The sequence below is a fragment of the Vulpes lagopus genome, chromosome 5, assembly GCF_018345385.1.
Source record: "Vulpes lagopus strain Blue_001 chromosome 5, ASM1834538v1, whole genome shotgun sequence".
Taxonomy (NCBI): domain Eukaryota; kingdom Metazoa; phylum Chordata; class Mammalia; order Carnivora; family Canidae; genus Vulpes; species Vulpes lagopus.
In genome coordinates this window covers 75,892,618-75,904,316 of record NC_054828.1, presented here as the reverse complement: position 1 = coordinate 75,904,316, position 11,699 = coordinate 75,892,618, and positions in this window count along the sequence as shown.

Genomic DNA, 11,699 nt, shown 5'->3' with positions numbered 1-11,699 from the left:
AGGATCTGAACTCATTAAAAACAACCTGGCACTACGTAGTCACCTACGTTTTCATCCATCCCAACAATGTTTGGCCTTTTTTGGCTTGAAGATTGGTTCCATTCCTAGGAAAGACTTATTAGGGAGGAGAGAAGGATCTGGAGTTAAATGGTTTCTTTTGTTGTTCCTCTATGAAATCCTTTTCCCCAGATACTGAGCCTATTTTTTACTTCTTATTTTCTCAGAATGTAGCTTAGAGGCCTTTAGCTTTCCCCCTGCCATACCTCATCCAAGCCTCTGGTATCATGGGTAAAAATTGGGGAAGTTGGGAGCCAGTGTTCTTTGGGGTTGAGGAAGTGCTAAGTATGAAGGGATGATGTAGCATCTATGTGCAGACAATTGGACATAAGGGCAGGGAGGGTGAGAGGTTTGGAAAAGCTATGGAAATATGAATTCCTCCACATGGAGATGAGTGTGGATTATTTCTTCATGGAAGTAAGAGAAGAGAACTAAACGGAGGGCAAAGAACTAAGTCATGAAGGACCGGCACAGTCAGAAGTGGGGGAAGAAGTTCCAGCAAAAGAAACTGAAATTTATAGTATAAGAAGAAACCCTAGAAATGACCCTAGCCCACCTCTCTCATGTAACTGATGTGGAAATGGTTGTCCAGATAAAGAATCAATCACTGAAGTCGCTACAAAAGTATAGAGTTACCCCTGAGGGGGTGGAAGAGTGGCTTTTAAGAAATAGGAGGTGATCCACAAGGCCAAATGCTACTGAGGAATCAAGAAAGGTGAGAACACTAAGAATGGTTCTCAAAATTGATCAACTGATGCTGTGGTCTCCTGGAGGGCATTTCTGGTAAAGAAATAGAAGGCAGATGACCAGGGAAAAGGGTCTGAGTATAAAAGAGACTGGGGGCCATGGAATTATACACACTCAGTAGGTTTGGCAGTACTAGTCAAGAGAAATAGGATGATAGGTAGAAGGAAAACAGAACTAAAGTTTAAGATCATGGAAATATTATTTTAAGAGAGGAAGAGAAGAACCAATTGAATGGCAGGGACTGAGGATACAAGAGAACTCATGCCATCCTTGGCAGAAAGATCACAAGAAGGAGGTAAAGAATCAGAGCATGGTGGAGGTAAGCTTTGGAGAAAGGAAAATACCAAAAGGAAGGAGGCAAGCAAAGGGAAAGCAACACTCCAGAGGACAGATGTGGGGATGTGGACAGAGATCAAGCTGACCCTGAGGTCAAAGGTGGGAGTCTGAGTCCTGCCTCTGCCTCCTACTCAATTAGCTGCTTTAAATTTCAGTGTCACAGAGTTTTTGGGAGATGGGTATCAGATAACATATGTGCATATGCCTAGCACAAGCTGAGTTATCAGAGCATTTTTGAGATTTACCTCAGGCTTGCAATGCAGAGATCTGAAATGGCTGTTCTATTGAGTAAATTCAAAAGCTTCACAGATGTGCTGGCTGGGCTGTTAGAAGATTCTAGCTGGAGATGGGAACTGTTTCTTCTTTCAGAAGGGAGACCCACAGAGCCTTCTTGTTGCTCTCCTGGCACTGAAAATTCACACAGAAAAGCCTTGGAGAAAGCTGCACCAGAGTGGAAATTCTAAGATGGGATGGTGGTAGCAGCAGGACTAAAGTATTCCCTGGCACCTCCAAGCCCAACTGGCCCAACATGATGGATTTTTTTAAAGGGTTACAGTGAGGTCACCAGATTCTCAGGCACTTCCCTCTTCCTTCTTTAAAGTTCAGAATCATCAAATTAGGGGACCAAACCCCATCCCTGACCACATAAAAAGAAAAATGAGGCCTGCCTCTGACTCAGACTGTTCATAAGGAATGAAAGATGCTGTGCAATCAGAGCCATAGATTCTCAGGGTGGGTGGAGACTTTAAAAGCCACTTATTCCAGCGCCTGGATGGTGTATGACCCTTTACAACACTCTAGCTAAATGCCAGTGTAAGCTCAAAATCCTTCCGTGACAGGATTCTTCTAAAGTAGCCCAATTCATCCATGGCCAACTTGGATTATTTCACAGATTTTCCTTATATGAACCTAAAGTCTGTATGTCCCTTTAGCCTACACACTGGTCTGAGTGTGATCTTCAGCCCCTTTGATCCCTCCTCCTTGATGGTCCTTCTCCAGTTGGCACGTTTGCTTATTTCTGCTAGCAAATCTGGCTCCCACATCTGAGCACAGTTCTCTGGGTGTGCTCTGAGCTGTGCGGGATGGAACAGGACCATCACCTCTTTCATTCCAGGCACATTTAAAATTTTGAGAAACACATCATACTATTGATTCACACTGAACAACCTTGTTGTGGGCAATTGATTTTGAAATCAAGAACTTCGTATTTATTCCTAGTAAGTTTTATCTCATAATATTTGGCCCAGGATTAAAAAAAAAAAAAAAGATATTGGCATGGACATATCAAATATATCCATCATTTATTCACTCATTCATTCAGTCATTCAATAAGCTATTCTTCCTGGTTTTATGTCTTTAGTAAGTATATCCAGCCTGCACCCTCTGGTTATTCAGTTGTATTTTTCCTCAAACTATTAAATAACATGTCCAAATGGGCAGAGGCCTAGAGGCCTACCAAACAACACAAAACACTTCTCTGAAAAAAGATTGACTACTGAATTGGTTACTTTATTAATTTGGCAAATACATTCAATAAATATGTATTGATGCCCTACTATGTGCCAGGTCATGATCTATGTGCTGAAGAAACGTCCAGCAGTGAACAAGCCAGACAAGGTTCCTGGTGATTATAGGAGGGGAGACATAGCATAATAAAAATAAAAACAAAAAATAATAATGGCTGACATTGAGCATTTCCTATGTGCCAGGCATTGTTCTAAACACTGTACATGTTTACTCTTCACAAGGTCTTGTGAGGTAAATACTATCATTATTCCCATTTTCTAGATTAAGAGTCCTGAGACACAGAGGAGTTAAGTCACTTGCTCAAGATCACACAGATCCTAAAAGATGGAGCATCAACCTAGGCAGTCTGGCTGTAGAGCCTGTGTTAACCACCGGGCTTCTGTTGTACCTCTACAAAAGTAAATGTTAAACTAAACATACACATAAACGCGTAAGGAAATATTCCACCTGAGACAGAGTCATGTTTAAGCTGAGATCTAGATGACAAGCAGAAGTCAATATCGCGAGAATTGAAGGGAGAACAAAAGGCAGGGCATGAGGCTGAGGGGTGAGAGCAAGGGTCCTGTCATGTGGGGTTATGTAATACCAGGGATTCAACCAGTTATGAATATACATAACTGTTTCAGTATTCAACCTATACATACCCATCTTGCCCACAAATATACAGTGAATGATACCTTACCCCTACTCTGTGATACAGGACCCCCTCTTTCTTCTGGCCAGTTCCCTTCCAGCTGTCACCATCAGTGTAGCACAGCAAGATGCACTCTGGATGCACAATCAGGACCCAGAATCCATTACAGTTCCTCCATGCTATGTGACCTTGGCCAAGTCACAGCCTCTCTGATCCTTCAGTTTCTGGGGATTTTTCCCATTGCTCATTCCCAGAGTAGAACCACTAAGGTACTGAGCATTTGGGGATACTTCAACTTAGGGAGCAATCACTTATCCTTTCGCCTTGCTGAGCTCTTCCATCCTCATCTCCATAGGGCCCAGGTAAGCTGTATCTACTTTATGCATCTGGCTTCAGTTACTAACTGCTCCAGGGACTGCTCTCTCATCTCCCAGAAGCCCTGCTGGTTTGACCCCATCAAGTTCTACTTACCCAAGTGTTATACAACCCTCCCCTTAATTACACACTCAATCAGTTCCTTCCGAGCTCAGCAATTTGTGGTCTCTGGGCATCCCCAGGCTGCTTTCCTGGATGTAGCTCCCAGGCTGGGCCTTGGCAAGCCTCTGAAGTGCCGACTGGGTTTCTAAGGCCATGGTGCCCAGAGCTGAAAGCCTTGCTGCTATTTCACACTCTATTTCCTTCCAAATTAATTCTCTGATGAATACTGTCCTTTGCAGTGATTCAATGCAGGCCATTTCCTTACATCTCTCCTTTACCTTTGAGACTTTTAATCTCTCTTGAAACCAGATTTTCCTCTGCGGAAAGCCTGCCTCAGAGAAAAATGCCCTGCTTTCCCAACCAATATATACAGCCCCACCACCACTGGCCCCAATCTCACAGCATTCATCCTTTACTGGCTAACCTAGGCTATATCTTTGATTTTTTTAAAGATTTATTTATTTATTCATAGAGACCCACAGAGAGAAAGAGAGGCAGAGACACAGACAGAGGGAGAAGCAGGCTCCATGAAGAGAGCCTGATATGGGACTCGATCCAGGGTCTCCAGGATCACGCCCTGGGCTGCAGGTGGTGCTAAACCGCTGCATCACCAGGGCTGCCCTATATCTTTGATTTCAAAGCACATACCTGCCTTCTCTAAAAATCTTGGCAGCACAAGGAGTGACTCAAACTTCTGGACATATGGGGAGCCGCTGAATTCTAGTTTAAGGCCCAAACACATGAAGATGCAGATTCTAAGTTTACACTTGAGCAGCTACCATGATCCGGATCTTTCATATAGTGATTTTGCTTTCACTCTCTACCACTTGCCCCGTCCCACTCACAGAGAGCATCCTCCTTCTCAACATACAAATGAAGAGAGGCTCTGAGTTGTCCAAGGTCACAGGGCATAGGAAAGTGGTAAGACTGGAATCTAAATCCCTGACTCTTTACTCCAAGGTAGATGCTTCTACCATCCCATAAGTGGCTGAAACTCCCCTAAAATAGTCACTAGGATCTTATCACCAATGGCACAGTATCCAGGACTGGATGCCCATGCCTTAGGAACCCTCAGAAGAACACTCAGAACACTGCCTGAGGAACACTCAGAAGACGTTTTTTGAGCAATAATACAAGCAATGCCCTACATTTGTATAGCACATTTCTCTTCACGTTACTAAGTGCATGACATACCTAATCTGTGAGAACCCTGGGATGATTCTGTGAAGGAGACACTATATTACAGTATCATTTCACAAATGAGGATATACTGGCTTGTTAATAGCAAGTTAACAGATTTACCCCAAATCACACAGATGGTACATAAGGAAGTAGGACTTGAACTCACAGCCTGTGACTCCAAGACCAGTGCTCTCTCAAGTTCTGGCACTAGTTTGGATCTTTACTTCCAAAATGGGAGTTTTGGGACATTCTACTCACCCCCCTACACACCACCCCACACTCCAAGTCCAACCTTCAGGGAAGCTTACATTTCAAAAGCCAGGTAGAGAAAAAGGAGTCCTGGAAGACTAGTTGTGTATTGAGGATAGTGCTTTTCAGCTCTCTCTCTCCCCACCCTTACTTAGACAGGAACCAGGTTCCTAGAAGCTGGCAGTGTGGACTGGGAGGGTCAGGACTGTGAGGCCAGTCCCCGCAGCCACCAGGAGGTAGGGATTGAACAGAGCAGAGCCCTCTTCCTAAAGAACTCCCCAGCCAGGCAAAGGAACTCAGACTTTCTCTTAGCAACTCCAGGGTACACAGGGAACCTCAGCTTTAGCCCCAAGATTGAAGAATGATACTTCCCTGGCATATAGTAAACAAAATAGTTGCTCTTAACTCCTCCCATCATCCTTTGCAGATAGATGGACAGCACCCTAAAGGATTCCAGCTGAGGAGAAGGGGTGCCAGGTACCACTTGCAAAGACCTGAGTTGCTTACAATAAACACAAACAGGTCAGCATGCCAGGTCCCAGTGCACTGAGGACTGGGGATGAGGTGAGATGGGGACTCTGTCTTCCTCCTTCTCTACAGGTGGGCCGTTCAGAGTTTTGAACACCTCATGTCCTTTTGAACCGTCTACATGAAACTATTAAAGAGGACTCAGCACATAAGAGTGACTGGCCTTGTCTAATGACAGTTATTTCATCTCAGTGCCTGCCAGAGCCAAGAGCTCTGTGAGTAAGATAAGCCATGTGGCCCCGGGGAGGATCTGTCAGGTGAATTCCTGTTGAAGTCAATCTACCCAAGCAAGCCTGGGTATGTGGGAGAAGAGTGACCACTCTATCTTGGGAGGCCCTAACTTTGGCCATCCAAGGAGAGACCCATGCTGCAAATCCTTTTAACCTTACAGCAGACATTAAGAGAAACAACTCAAGGCCAAGGGCAGGTTAGGAGTTTATTTTATTTTTTTTTAAGATTTTATTTATTTATTCATGATAGACACAGAGAGACAGAGACAGACACAGGCAGAGGGAGAAGCAGGCTCCATGCAGGGAGCCCGATGTGGGACTAGATCCCAGGTCTCCAGGATCACGCCCTGGGCCAAAGACAGGCGCTTAAACCGCTGAGCCACCCAGGCTGTCCAGGTTAGGAGTTTATGAAATGCTTTTCACATCCATTCTCAGGACAGATTATCAAGTAGGCAAATAGTAACATCCCTGTTTAATAGTTGGGGAAACATAAATTCAGAGAAGTTAAGTGACTTGCCCATAGCCACATAACTGGTGACCAAGGGAGCCAAGGTCCCTCTGTACACACAGGCACACTCCCCCCAGGAAGGGATAATAGAGGAAGCACTTCTGCGGTGAGGGGAGCTAAAAAGCACACTCCCAAAGCTTCCTACCAGGTGAAGAACCTGTCACAGCTCAGAATCTAGAGGGCAGAAATAGCAAAAAGGTAAAAAAAGACTTTGAAGATCCTTACATTTACTCAATTCTCACAAAAACCCTAATTAGTAGGTATAATCATTTCCACTTGACATGAAAGGAAAAACAGACTCAGAAAACCCTGTCCAGGGGTCACAAAGAGGCACATAGTATTGCCAGAATTTGAACCCCCAGAAGCCGGCTTGTTTTCCCTTACTCCATGGTTCCTCCTGGTGGTGAGTGGGGAAGAGTGCACAGAAGCCACCTTTGTACCAGGCAAAGGGAGTTCAGAATCCATTCAATAAATCTTTGCTCAAGTCCACTTTGTGTCAAATCTTGTACTTGGCTCTAGGAACACAATAATGAACAAGACAGATGGCCCTCTACTGAGAGACAAGTAGAAATATGAGAGGTGTCTCAATGAGCAGGGATTAGGTGGGCAAAGGGTGTGTCAGGGGATAGTGAATGTGTACTGAAGTCGAGAGACCAGAGGAGTGGGATTTCCTTTTTCTAAAACAGTTCAGTTTGGCTGGAATGGGGCAGGGTGGGGGTGTGGAGATGGGTAATGTGTGCTATGTGAGGGGGTGTGAGGGATGAGGCTGGACAGGTAAGCAGGGGACAGGTCTAAAAGAGAAACAAAAGGCAAGAAGGGATAGGACTCATTAGGAAGTCACTTAGTAACCCAAGAGGATAATTATGGGCCCCAGGATAGTAGTGACAGAAGGGATGTGTTCATTTATTCAACAAATGTTTGAGTGCTAGCATGTGTTAGGCACTATTGGTGTTAGAGGCATATCAGTCTGTCTTTATGGAGCTTGCTTTCTATCAAGAAAACAAACACATCAAACATTGATAAATACTATGGTCAGAGAAAAAAACCACAGGATTAGGTTGATTGGTTGATTAGGGCTGCCATAACAAAATACTACAGAGCAAGTTGCTTAAACCACAGAAATGTATTTCCTCACAGTTCTGGAGGCTAGAAGTCCCAGATCATGGTATCGACAGGATTGGTTTCTTATGAGGCCTCTCTCCTGAGCTTATGGATAGCCACCTTCTCCCTGTGTCTTCACATGGTCTCCCTCTGTGTCGGTGTCCTAATTACCCCTCTCATGAGGATCCTTATAAATCACTGGATTAGGGCCCATTTATATGACCTCTTTTTACCTTAGTTCTCTTTAAAAGCTCTATCTCCACACATAGTCACATTGAGGTACTGGGAGTTATGACTTCAACATATGAGTTTTGAAGGGACATAATTCAGCCTGCAACACAAAGTGACAGAATGTAACTAAGGCTGGAGGTAGAGGGAAGAGAAGGGACTGAAATATTTTACGTAGGATAATATGGGGAGGGCCTCTCTGAGATGGAACTGATCTGAGGTGAGGACATGATGCAGGGCTATGTGGCATGAGAACAGCAAGACGGCTATTGCAGCTGGAGGATGAGGATGGAGAGGATGTCATAAAGCCTTGATGACTGGCTCTTTGAGGTGGGAAGCTGGGGTGAATTCTGAGAAGAGTGACATGATCCAACCACATTTTAAAAGCACCTATGCTGAGAAGTTGAGGGAGAAGGAAGAGCAGAAATAGTAAGAGATGACGCTGAGACTAAAGTAGCAATGGAAGTCTTGAGAGGTGGTCAGCTCTGGATATAGTTTGAAGAGGGCACAATAGGATTTACTGATGCATTAGATGAGGATATGAGAAACAAGGGGGAGGCAAGGGTAATTCCCAAGTTCTTAGCCCAAGCAACTGAAGGAAGGGTGGTGCCATCTACTTAGATAGGGAAGCCTGTGGGAGAAGTATGTTTGAAGAGGCAGGAGAATTAAGAGTTTATCGTGGACAATGGGAAGTTAATATAAATTAAATATATTAAATATCCACGTAGAGATGTTAAGCAGACAGTTGAAAATGACACGAGAATTCAAGGGAAAAGTCCAGGCTGAAGGTATAAATTTAGGAGGCATTATGTAAAAATATTTTAAACTATGGAACTACTTGCAGGAAAAAATATCCAATGGAAAAAAGTCAGTCTCTTCAACAAATGATGTTGGGAAAACTGGATACCAACATGCAGAATGAAACTGGACCACTTTCTTATACCATACACAAAGCTAAATTCAAAAGAGATCAAAGACCTAAATGTGAGACAGGAAACCATCAAAATCCTAGAGGAGGACACAGGCAGCAACCTCTTTGACCTTGGCCATAGCAACTTCTTACAAGACATGTCAGGGGAAGTAAGGGAAACAAAAGTGAAAATGAACTCTTGGGACTTCAAGATAAAAATCTTCTGCACAGCAAAGGAAACAATCAACAAAACTAAAAGGCAACCTACAGAATAGGAAAAGATACCTGCAAGTGACATATCTGATAAAGGGTTAGTATTCCCAAACCTATAAATAACTTCTCAAATTCAACACCCAAAAAAACAAATAATCCAGTTAGGAAATGGGCAGAAGACATGATTAGACACTTTCCAAAGACATCCAGATGGCTAAGAGACACATGAAAAGATGTTCAACACCACTCATCACCAGGGAAATACAAATCAAAACAATGAGATACCACCTCATGCCAGTTAGAATGGCTAAAATTCACAACACAAGAAACAACAGGTATTGGTGAGCATGCAGATAAAGGGGAACCCCTCTTGCACTGTTGGTGTGAATGCAAGCTGGTGTAGCTACTCTGGAAAACAGTATGGAGGTTCCTCAAAAAGTTAAAAACAGAACTACCCTACAACCCAGAAGTTGTACTACTAGGTATTTACCCAAAGGATGTAAAAACACAGATTCAAAGAGGTATATGCACCCTGATGTTTATAGCCACATTATCAATAATAGCTAAACTACGGAGAGATCTCAAACATCCATCAACCAATGAATGGATAAAGAAGATCTAGTATATATACACAATGGAATATTACTTAGCCATCAAAAATGAAATCTTGCCATTTGCAATGATATGGATAGAACTAGAATGTATTATGCTAAGTGAAGTCAGTCAGAGAAAGAAAAATACCATGTGATCTCACTCATGTGGAATTCAAGAAAGAAAACAGATGAACATATGGGAAAGGGGAAAAGAAAAAATGAAAGAGGGAAACAAACTATAATAAACTCTTTACAATAAAGAACAGAGAGTTGATGGAGGCAGGTGAGGGATGGGCTAGATGAGTAATGGGTATTAAGGAGGGCACTTGTAATGAGCACTGGGTGTTGCATGTAAGTGATGAACCACTGAAACCTACTCTAGAAACCATTGCAATGTTCACTAACTAAAATTTAAGTAAAAATAAATATAAAATAAAAAACAAATGAACACATAAAAAGCAGAATCAGACCTATAAAAAAATAAACTATGAAACTGCTTGAGATCATGTAGGGGGCTGTGCATAGGAGAAAATGTAGAGAAAAGATCCAAGGACTGAGCCCTGAGATACTCCAACACTCAGAAATTAGGAAAATGTAGATTCAGCAAAAATTAAGAAGTTGAGAAGTTGGAGGAAAACCAAGAGAGTATTTGTCATGGAAGCCAAATGAAGAAAATATTCCACGACTACTGATGAGAAGCTGAGTAAGACTGGAAATTGGCTGTTGGATTTAGCACTCAGAGGTCACTGATGATGTTGACAAAAGCTGTTTCCATGGAGTGGTGGGGTGAATACTTAATCATAGTTGGTTCAAGAGAGAAAGGGAAGAGAAGAATCAGAGATGGCAAGTATAAACAACTCCTTTGAGAAGTTTTGCTGTAAAGGGGGAGGTAGCATGGTAGTTCAAAGATGTGGGAAAAAATTTCAAGACGGGAGATTTTACAGCATATTTGTATGCTAATGGGAATAATTAGGGTAGGAAGATGAAAGTAACAATTCAGAAAAAAGATAATTGTAGGAGTCTCAGTGTAGAGCTGGAGGTTGGTCTTGGATAGGAGCATGGATGGTTCATTCTTAGTAAGAGGAAGGAAGGAAGGTCTTATAGGTGAAGAGAGTTGGCGGTAGTCGGGGGCCGGGATATAGGATTCTCTTCCGTTGCTTTTACTTTCTTAGTGAAAGTAGAAATATAGTAATTAGTAGAGTGAGGATGGGGAGGGACAGCAGTAGTCAAATGAAAAGATGTGGATAGACTGAAACAGTAAACAGGAGAGACTTATAGAACTTAACTGATTAGACTTGGAAAACGTGGGAGGAAAAAGATAAGGATGGATTTCTGGTTTGACACCTGAGTGGATGGTGGAGTGTCTTTCATTCAGATACAGAAGGCTGAGGGAGGAGGTCTGAGAGGAGAGAGGGGTTTGATTCTGACACAGAAAATTCTGTGCCTCTGGGACATCCAAGTGGCACAGATGAAAAAACCTCAGCCAGAAAAGTAGGTCTGGGAGTTGTCAACATAAAGACAGTTAGAAGTGGACAAGTTTTTTGACTGCTATTTTCCCTAAGAGGTAAAGACATTGGTGGTTTAAGATCAGTGCAAGTTTGAAAGAGATTCTGGGGAAGAATAAGAAAATTGATAAAGAATAGGAAATAGGGAGACCATCTGGTACCCCTGGGGCCTGGTAAAGGTGGAGTTCATACTCTGAGAGTGGTTCCAGCCCTCCACTGCAGAGCCCTCATCCTTGCTCCTGGAGCTACAGCCACCAGAAGCCGAGTGTCTGTCCTGCATCTTCCAGGTGGGTCTCCACAGCAGGGCTCCATCTCCTGACCAGCAAGGTCCCCTGACCTTCAAGCTTACTTTCTACCTACACATAACACCCTTTCCCCCTTACTTAACTGGTTAATTCCTACTCACCTTTCCTACCCAAATCAAGATGGAACCTCCCTAGAAGCCTTTCTAAACTGCTCCCCACCAGTCCCTGCCAGCTGGGGCTGGGGGATTTTTTCTTTGTACTCAGCCCCTGATACGCCTTATCATACAGTGAAACATACTGCATTGTCATCACTGACTTACCTGCCTCTCCCACCAGGCTGAAACAACTTGAGGACAGACCCTGTTCACTTTTATAATGCTCACTACTTAGTAGGTGCTCAATATATGTTTGCAAAATGAAGACAGGAGA